This window comes from Sphaeramia orbicularis, chromosome 21, assembly GCF_902148855.1.
Source record: "Sphaeramia orbicularis chromosome 21, fSphaOr1.1, whole genome shotgun sequence".
NCBI lineage: Eukaryota > Metazoa > Chordata > Actinopteri > Kurtiformes > Apogonidae > Sphaeramia > Sphaeramia orbicularis.
In genome coordinates, this window is record NC_043977.1 from 40,888,702 (window position 1) to 40,898,693 (window position 9,992).

The window sequence follows — 9,992 nt, forward strand, 5'->3', positions numbered from 1 at the left end:
AAGTGGATGCTTCTGACCTGGGGGTCGGTGTGGTCATCTCGCAACGGTCGCCTAAGGACAACAGGCTCCACCCTTGTGCCTTCCTTTCCAGAAGATTGACTAAAGCAGAATGTAATTATGACATCGGCAACAGGGAGCTGTTAGCCATAAAGGTCGTGCTGGAGGAATGGCGACATTGGCTGGAGGGAACGGAGGTGCTGTTCCTAATATGGACTGACCACAAGAACCTGGAGTACCTGCGGACCGCCAAGAGACTCAACTCTCGTCAGGCCAGGTGGGCATTATTTTTTACCCGTTTCAATTTCACACTTTCCTATCGACCGGGCTCCAAGAATGTGAAGCCCAATGCTCTGTCCAGACTGTTTGCACCTGATACTGCTAATGTTGAGCCTGAAGCTATTTTACCTGGGTCCTGTGTGGTGGGGGCGGTTCGTTGGGAGATTGAAAGAACTGTTCCTGAGGCCTTAAAGGACTGTGACATCCCGGCTGGCGTCCCACCAGACCGTCTGTTTGTTCCCCCTAACCTCCGCCCACAGGTTATTCACTGGGCTCATACCTCCAAGCTGTCCTGTCACCCGGGAGTCCAGCGAACCATGTTCATCATTAAACAGCGCTTTTGGTGGCTGGCCATGGAGAAGCAGGTGGCGGAGTACGTCACGTCCTGTCCCGTCTGTGCGGCGTGCAAGACCTCCAATAGGCCCCCGGTTGGTCAATTACATCCACTTTCCGTCCCCAGTAGACCCTGGTCTGATGTCTCGTTAGACTTTGTGACTGGACTGCCCCCGTCTGACGGTAATACCACTGTGTTAACTATTGTAGACCGATTTTCTAAAATGGTCCATTTTGTCCCATTACCTAAGCTCCCCTCTGCCAAAGAGACCGCAGAGGCGGTGCTGTTTCATTTCTGTCGTCTGCATGGGTTCCCTAAGGACATTGTTTCGGATAGGGGCCCTCAGTTTGTTGCACGTTTTTGGCGTGCTTTTTGCTCCCTCATTGGGGCTTCTGTCAGTCTGTCGTCGGGGTACCATCCCCAGTCCAATGGTCAGACTGAACGGCTCAACCAGGTGTTGGAGGCCGGTCTCAGGGTGTTGGCATCCCACAACCCGGCGTCTTGGAGCCGTCAGCTGATCTGGGTGGAATACGCCCACAATTCTCTACCCTGTGCTTCTTCTGGTCTGTCTCCTTTTCATGTAGTGTATGGTTATCAACCTCCTCTGTTCCCAGCTCTGGAAAAGGACGTCAGTGTCCCGTCGGCCCTGACAAAAACAAATAACTAAAAACAAAAAAAAAATAAAAAATAAACAAAAAACCAAATGAAAAATTCAAAAAACCAAAAACATAAAAAAAGATAAAAAAATAAAATACAAAAAATAAAAAACAAAAAATAAACAAAACACATAAAAAAACACACAAAAAAAATTAAATGCATGGAAAAAACAACAAAAAAATGAATAAAAAAAACAAAAACAAACTGCTGTAATTAAAAATAAAGTTGTCCTCCGACGAGGGGGGGTGGTGGCGGGGAAAAGAAAAGGAATTTAAAAAAAAAAGGAAAAAAATTTTACAGAACAAAAAAAGAAACGTAAAAAAACCCAAAAAATCTAAAAAAAAAAAGCAAAAACATAAAAAAACCAAATAAAAAATTTAAAACACCCAAAAACATAAAAGATAAAAAAATGAAATACTAAAAATAAAAAACCAAAAATAAACAAAACACATAAAGAGCACAAAAAAAATTAAACGCATGACAAAACAACAAAAAAATGAATAAAAAAAACAAAAACAAACTGCTGTAATTAAAAATAAAGTTGTCCTCCGACGAGGGGGGGTGGTGGCGGGGAAAAGAAAAGGAATTAAAAAAAAAAAGTAAAAGAAATTTTACAGAACAAAAACCAGAAACGTAAAAAATCGTAAATTTAAAACAAAAATTAGATTAGAAAATAAAAACAAAAAATGAAAAAACACATAAAAAAACAAAGATTAAAAAAACAAATGATAAAAAAATGAATAAATAAAATACAAAAAACAAATTTTACATAAAAATAAAAAACCCAAAACATAAATAAATAAATACAAAAAAACACAATAAAAAATACAAACAACAATAAATGAAAAAAAAAATTAAATGCATAAAAAAAAAATTAAAGTAAATAAATAAATAAATAAAACTTCAAAAAATAAAAAAAACCAACAAAAAAACCCAAACTGCTGTAATTAAAAATAAAGTGGTCCTCCGACGAGGGGGGGGGGGGGGTGGTGGCAGGGAAAAGAAAAGGAATTTTAAAAAAAGTAAAAAAAAATTTACGGAACAAAAAACAGAAACATAAAAAAACAAAAAATCTTTAAAAAAATCTAAATAAAATTACAAAATAAAAACAAACAAAACAAATAAAAATGTAAAGAAATTTTTTAAAAATTTAAAAAATACAAAAAAATTAAAAAACAAATAAAAACAAAAATTGAAAAATAAAAACAAATAAAAAAACAGATAATAAATGACACAACAATAAATGAAAAAAAAATTAAATGCATAAAAATAAATAAATAAATAAAAATAAAACTTCAAAAAAAAATAAAAAAATAAAAAACAAACTGCTGTAATTAAAAATAAAGTTTTCCTCTGACAAAAAATTTAAATAAAATTAGAAAATAAAACAAAAAATGAACAAATAAAAAGAAAATACAAATAAAAAACAACAAAAACTAAAAAAAAGATTAAAAAAACAAAAATGATAAAAAAAAACTAAAAAACTAAAAATAAAATACAAAAAACAAATTTTACATAAAAATAAAAAAACCCAAAAAATTAAACAAATAAAAAACAGATAATAAAAAACACAAACAGTAAATGAAAAAAAAAAAATTAAATGCATAAAAAAATAAAATAAAAATAAAACTTAAAAAAATAATAATAATAAAAACAAACTGCTGTAATTAAAAATAAAGTTGTCCTCTGATGAGGGGTGGTGGTGGTGGGGAAAAGAAAAAGAATTTAAAAAAAAAAGTAAAAAAAAAAAAGAAATTTTACAGAACAAAAAACAGAAACATAAACCAAAAAATCTTTAAATATTTTTAAAAATAAAATTAGAAAATAAAAATAAAAAATAAACAAAACAAAAATAAAATAAAACAAAAACCAACAAAAAATAAAAAAAAGATTAAAAAAACAAATGATAAAAAATAAAATACAAAAAACAGACTTTACATAAAAAAGAGAAAAAAGAAAAAAAAATCAAAAACAAAAAAGGAAAATAAAAACAAAAGGAAAAAGAAAAAAAAATGTAAAAATTTAAACAAAAAATAAAAAATAATAAAAAACAAAAATAAAATCCAGCAAAAAAATAAAAAACAAAAAAAGTTAAAAATAAAAAAATAAAAATCAGTAAGTAAAAACAAAACAAACAATAACTATTTTTTTTTTAAATTTAAAAAATAAAAAACAAAAACAAATGAAAAACAAAAGTAATAAAAACAAACAACAATAAATGAAAATTTAAAAATAAAAACAAATCGAAAAAAGAAAAAAAAATTAAAAATTTAAAAAATACTAAAAAATAAAAACAAAGTTAAAAAATAAAAAAAATAAACAAAAAATAAAAACAAATAATAAAAAACAAAAATAAAATCCTACAAAAAAATCAAAAAACAAACAAAAGATAAAAATAAAAAAATAAATAAAAGTCAATAAGTAAAAACAAAATAATAAAAAACAATAAAAATTACAAAACAAACAATAAATAATTTTTTTTAAATTTAAAAAATAAAAAAATAAAAACAAAAACAAATAAAAAAACTAAAAAAGTAATAAAAACAAAAACAACAATAAACGGAAATTTAAAAAAAAATCAAAAAATAAAATGCATAAAAAAGTTAAAAATGAAAAAATAAATAAAAAGAAAATTTAAAAAAAAAATTTAAAAAACAAACTGCTGTAATTAAAAATAAAGTTTTCCTCCAATGAGGGGTGGTGGTGGCAGGGAGAAGAAAAGGACTTTATAAAAAAAAAAAGTAAAAAAAAAAAAATTTTACAGAACAAAAAAAAGAAACAAAACACCAAAAACTCTTGAAAAAAAAAAAAGATAATAAAGTAAAAATAAAAAACAAACTGCTGTAATTAAAAATAAAGTTGTCCTCCAAAGAGGGGTGGTGGTGGCAGGGAGGAGAAAAGGAATTAAAAAAAAAAAAAAAGTAAAAGATAAAAAATTTTTTACACAGAAAACAAAAAAAAAAACAAAAAAAAAAAACAAAAAAAAAAACAAAAAAAAAAAAAAAAAAAAAAAATATATATATATATATATATATATATATATATATATATATATATATATATATATATATATATATATATATATATATATATATAAAACTAAACTAAAAAAATAAAAACGAAACTTCTGTAATTACAAATAAAGTTGTCCTCCAAAGAGGGGTGGTGGTGGCGGGGAAAAGAAAAGGAATTAAAAAAAAAAAAAAGTAACAGAAGAAAAATACATAAAATCTTTAAAAAATAAAATAAAATTAGAAAATAAAAGTAGAAAACAAACTGCTGTAATTAAAAATAAAGTTGTCCTCCAAAGAGGGGGGGTGGTGGCGGGTAAAAGAAAAGTAAAATAAACTTAAAAAAAAAAAAAAAATCCCAAAAAAACAAACAAAAAAACCTACAACAAAATTTAGAAATTAAAAAATTAAATCAAACTGCTGTCATTAGAAATAAAGTTGTCCTCCGAAGAGGGGGGGTGGTGGCGGGTAAAAGTAAAAAAAGAAAAGGAATTAAAAAAAAAACATTAAAAACTAAAAAAGTTACAAAAAATTGTAGAAAATAAAAAACAAACTGCTGTAATTAAAAATAAAAGTTGTCCTCCGAAGAGGGGTGGTGGTGGCAGGTAAAAGGAAAGGATTTAAAAAAAAAAAAAAGTCAAATAAAGAGAAATTTTACACAAAAAACTAAAATATTAACAAAACAAAACAAAAAACTTAAAGTTTTTTGGAAATGAAAAAAAAACAAACCACTCTAATTAAAAATAAAGTTGTCCTCCAAAGAGGGGTGGTGGTGGCGGGGAACAGAAAAGGAATTAAAAAAAAAAAAAAAAAAAAAAAAAAAAGGCAACAGAAGAAAAATTTCACTAAACAAAAAACAGAAACATAAAAAAACCAAAAAATCTTAAAAAAAAAAAGAAAAGAAAATTAGAAAGTAAAAATAAAAATGAACTGCTTTAATTTAAGATAAAGTTGTCCTCCAAAGAGGGGGAGTGGTGGCGGGTAAAAAAAAAAAAAAAGGAATTTAAAACAAAAGAAAAGTTAAGAAAAAAAGGAGAAAAAGTTTACAAAACGAACAGAAACATAAAAAAACAAAAAACTTTAAAAAATAATAAAATTAGAAAATAAAAATGAAAAACAAACTGCTGTAATTAAAACTAAAGTTGTCCTCCAAAGAGGGGGGGTGGTGGCGGGTAAAAGAAAAGACATTTTTTTAAACGGTAAAAAAAGAAAAATTTTACACACAAAAAGCACAACTTTAAAAAAAATTTTGAAAATAAAAAAACAAACTGCTGTAGTTAAAAATAAAGTTGTCCTCCGGGGGTGGGGGGGGTGGCAGATAAAAGAAAAGGATTTTTTTTAAAAAAAAAGTAAAAAAACGAAACATTTTACACAAAAGAAACAAAACGTAAAAAAAATTTAAAAAATAAACTGCTCCAATTAAAAATAAAGTTGTCCTCCAAAGAGAGGGGGTGATGGCAGGCAAAAAAAAAGTCACAAAAAACAAACAAAAACATAATAAAACAAACAAAAAAGTTACATAAAATGAAAGGAATAAAAAGCCAGACGTGCAACCTTCTGCCCTCCACCTTGTATAAAAATAAAAAATGAGAACTATTTTTTTTGAAAATTTTTAGAAAATAAAAATAAAAAACAAACGGCTGTAATTAAAGATAATGTCCTCCAAAGAGGGGGAGTGATGGCGAGTAAAAGAAAAGGAATTAAAAAAAAATAAATAAATAAAAAAAAGAAGAAAAATTTTACAAAAAACCCTGAAACATAAAAAACTTAAAAAAAAAAAATTTAATTAGAAAATAAAAATAAAAAACAAACCGCTGTAATTAAAAATAAAGTTATCCTCCGAAGAGGAGGGGGTGGTGGCGGATAAAAGAACAGCAAATAAAAAGTAAAAAAAAAAAATTACAAAAAACCCAAACAAAAAACCCTACAACAAAATTTAGAAGTAATAAAATAAAAAACAAACTGCTGTAATTAAAAATAAAGTTGTCCTCTGAAGAGGGGGGATGGTGGCGGGTAAAAGAAAAGGAATTTTTCTTTTTTTGAAAAGTAAAAGAAAATTTTTACACAAAAAAAACAAAACGTAAAAAACTTTTTTTTTGAAAATAAAAATAAAAAGACAAACTGCTGTAATTAAAAATAAAGTTGTCCTCCGAGGGGGGGGGGGGGGCAAAAAAACAAAAGGCAAAAAAAAGAAAACATCACAAAAAACAAACAAAAACATAATAAAACAATCAAAAACATTACAAATAATTAAGGGAAAAAAAGCCAGACATGCAACCTTCTGCCCTCCACCTCATATATATATATATATATATATATATATATATATATATATATATATATATATATATATATATATATATATATATATATATATATATATAAAAAAACATTTACAACTATTTTTGGAAAAATTTTAAAAAGATAAAAACGAGTTAAAAATATTTGAAATGATTAAAAAAAATAGTTAGCTCCTCCTTGAACCGTCCCCTTACCGTGGTGGAGGAGTTTGAGAGCCCTAATGACCCTAGGAGCTCTGTTGTGGGGGTCATGTTGCCCCTGGTAGGGTCTCCCATGGCAGATTGGTCCTAGGCCAAGGGTCGGACCAAGAACGGTTCAGAAAACGTGTCATGACAACAAACAACAGGGGAATGTGGACCCGGCCCAGAGGCTTACCGGGGCTCCATCCTGGAGCCAGCCAGCCAGGGTGAGCACCTGGTGGCCGGGCCTTTGCCCATGGGGTCCGGCCCTCACCAGGGTCCAGGTCATGTGTTCACTGCAAATTATTTGGTTCTTAACCAGAGCTGCTTAGCTCAGTAGGTAAGGCGTTGAACTCCAGTACAGTAGAGCTGGGTTTGATTCCAGGTTGAAGTGCTCATTTTCAGCTAAATCAAATGCTTATTTTAACAAATTTTTTTCTACTTGTTACTCTTATTTTAAGACTTAAATTCTTAGAGCCAGCTCACTCAGCTTATATTTAATATACTTCATTTATTTTGAGACTGTAGAAAGTTACATTTGAAGTAATCTCATCTTAAATCCAGTATTTTATGCTTATTAAGCCTTCTAAGTACATCCGTAGACATGCCTATTTCTAGATTTAACAATCTTAATTCAAGAAATCTTTTCAAGGGAAATTATCTTGCTGCATGGACAGATAATTTCACTTATTTTGAGTCCCTTTTTCCTCAGATTTTGTCTTTTTATCTTGTTTTTGACACTTTTTTTTTGCAGTGTTCAGTTGGATTTAAGATTTAATATTTAATATTGTCAAAGCTCAAGTGCAATATGATTTCATCTACAACTGTCTTGTTTTTCTTAGTTTTTTTGTTTTCAGCAGCAGGATGAGAAAATAGGAAGAGACACAATGGACGCTGGTCTGGGTCATCAGTGGTTCAAAGACATTGTCTCAGCATGGAAGTCAATGTGTTGGTCTCTGCACATTTTTCTGCATCTGATCAGGAATGTCCACTACAGCTGGACGTTTGTGTTGTTGTGTGACAGTGGGTGTCACAGTGGATAACCTGGGTCTTATTTTGACTGTGTTGCAGGAAAGACAGCGATGCAGATTGTCTGTGAAGGAGGAGGCCTGTCTGATGGAGCCGTTCATCCATCAGCGGTCGTTTTCCATCAGAACCAGTAGATCCAGAGGTCGGTACAAATCCACTTCCTGTCTCCTGAAGACCCACATTTACAAAATCACTTCCTGAAATCACTCTTCCTCATCCACACAGTGTCAATGATTCTGTCTTGATATTTCTAGATGTGGGTGTAAATGACATCGGAGGAGACGTCAGTGATGGACCTGTGAGGGAGACCAGGACCAGCACCCAGACCCCAGACCAGACCCTCCCACAAAACCCAAAATGACCCCTCTGCCTCAAACTGTAACTGCAATAAACCGCACAAACTTCATTTTTATTCTTGTTTTGTAAAAGACCCCAGATGGAGGTTCAGTTTGTTTTATAGAACATTTTTACGCTCAGTCGAGGGGTTGCTGAGACGTAACATGGTGTGAGACTCCCCTCCCTCCATGTCCCTTAAACAGGAGCAAGCTAAAAAAAATTAAATGACCAGCAATATCCAGATTTCCTGAAAATTTCATGAAAATTTGTCCATAACTTTTTGAGTTACTTTGCTAACAAACAAACACATAAAGCAAAGTGATCACAATAATACCTGGTGGAGGTAATTAAATCAGGTAGGGAATCAAAGTAACAAACATAACAAACAGAATCATACTCCAAGCTCACTACGCTGACCTACAAACACAAACCAAGGAAACCAAAGTACATCCATCTTACCTACCCTCCTAACAAAAAACAGGAGAAAACTTAAAGAAAAAGATTCCCTCCTTTTGCAACTGATTATACAAAGCTCTCCAGCAAAAATGATAGATGGCTGTTTACAAATGAGGAGGATGGGAAGAGAGGAGTCTCCTAGAAGGTACGGTGATCCTGCTTTATATTTCCCTGCTCATCGCCGAGGAACCAATGAGCAGCAGCAGTCCAGGACCACACCTGCAGCTCATCCTCACTCAACCACTATCTGTAGAGAGAGAAAGACAAAGAACACACACCCATACACAGAAGAAAAACTACAAAAATACAACAGAATCCCAACTGACACAGCACATGACAGAATCCAAATCACAAACCCTGAACAAACATGTCATTGCTTGGATTGTACCTCACTGATCTAGTGGTTCGTAGTGGAAGATAGTGTTTAACCCTTAGGGGTGTGAGCCTGTTTTGGCTGTCTTCCAAAACTGATTTGACCTTTATATAACACGATACTTTTTTTTAACCATACCCATGTTTGGTTTTTTGGTTTTTCAGCATTATTTCACCCATATGATCTGATAATTCTTTTCAGACTTGATCTTACTTTAATAACATATTGGACCCAAAAATACACAAAATATACTATTTATTTCAATGAAATCCACAAGCATGGTCAATGATCTCTTTTGGAAGTTTTAACAAGTAAAACAGGTTGCAAATATTAACATATAAAGGTTTTTATTTGTCTATTGATCGTATATGCAGGTTTACATGGTTACAAACAGGATGAAAAACTGTAGTGTAAAAAAACCTGTAACTTAATGACGCCTGGGCTTTAAGAATTGAACCAAATATGTAGCTAGGTTCACATTTTTTACCCTTTAAATCTTAGAGTTGCTCCTGTGAAATTTTTATTATTATTATTATTCATGGACTAAAGCTAAAGAACACCTAAAGTCATATCTTGGTGAGAAATGTACAATGAAAATATTCTATTTGGAAGGAGAGTTGTTGGCTATTTTAGCTAGTTAGGTCAAAACCAGTGGCGATTTCTCATAGACTGCAAGGGAAGCCCGGCTTCCCCTAAAATTACAAAAATTAAATGGTTAAATATGTTCAGTTGTGTTGACATTTTATTGACTACAAATGTGTTAGAGCATGTTCATCTCAAAGATGAGTTCGTTCAGAATCAGCTTTATCACAAATCAACAAACGCGATGTTGTTCACTTCTCATACATTCCCGTTGCGCTGTTTTTTCATTCGATCTCCGCTCAGTGCATTTGTCCGTAGACGCTCAGCGTCCATGCACTTCAATGGGACTGAGTGGAACAGTTTTTTTTCATTGCCTCAAAACTGGACGGTAATTGGATAAATGCCACGATGCTGTCCTGCCCCCAGATGCCGGGCGTCTCTGGGGGTGAATGGAGCTG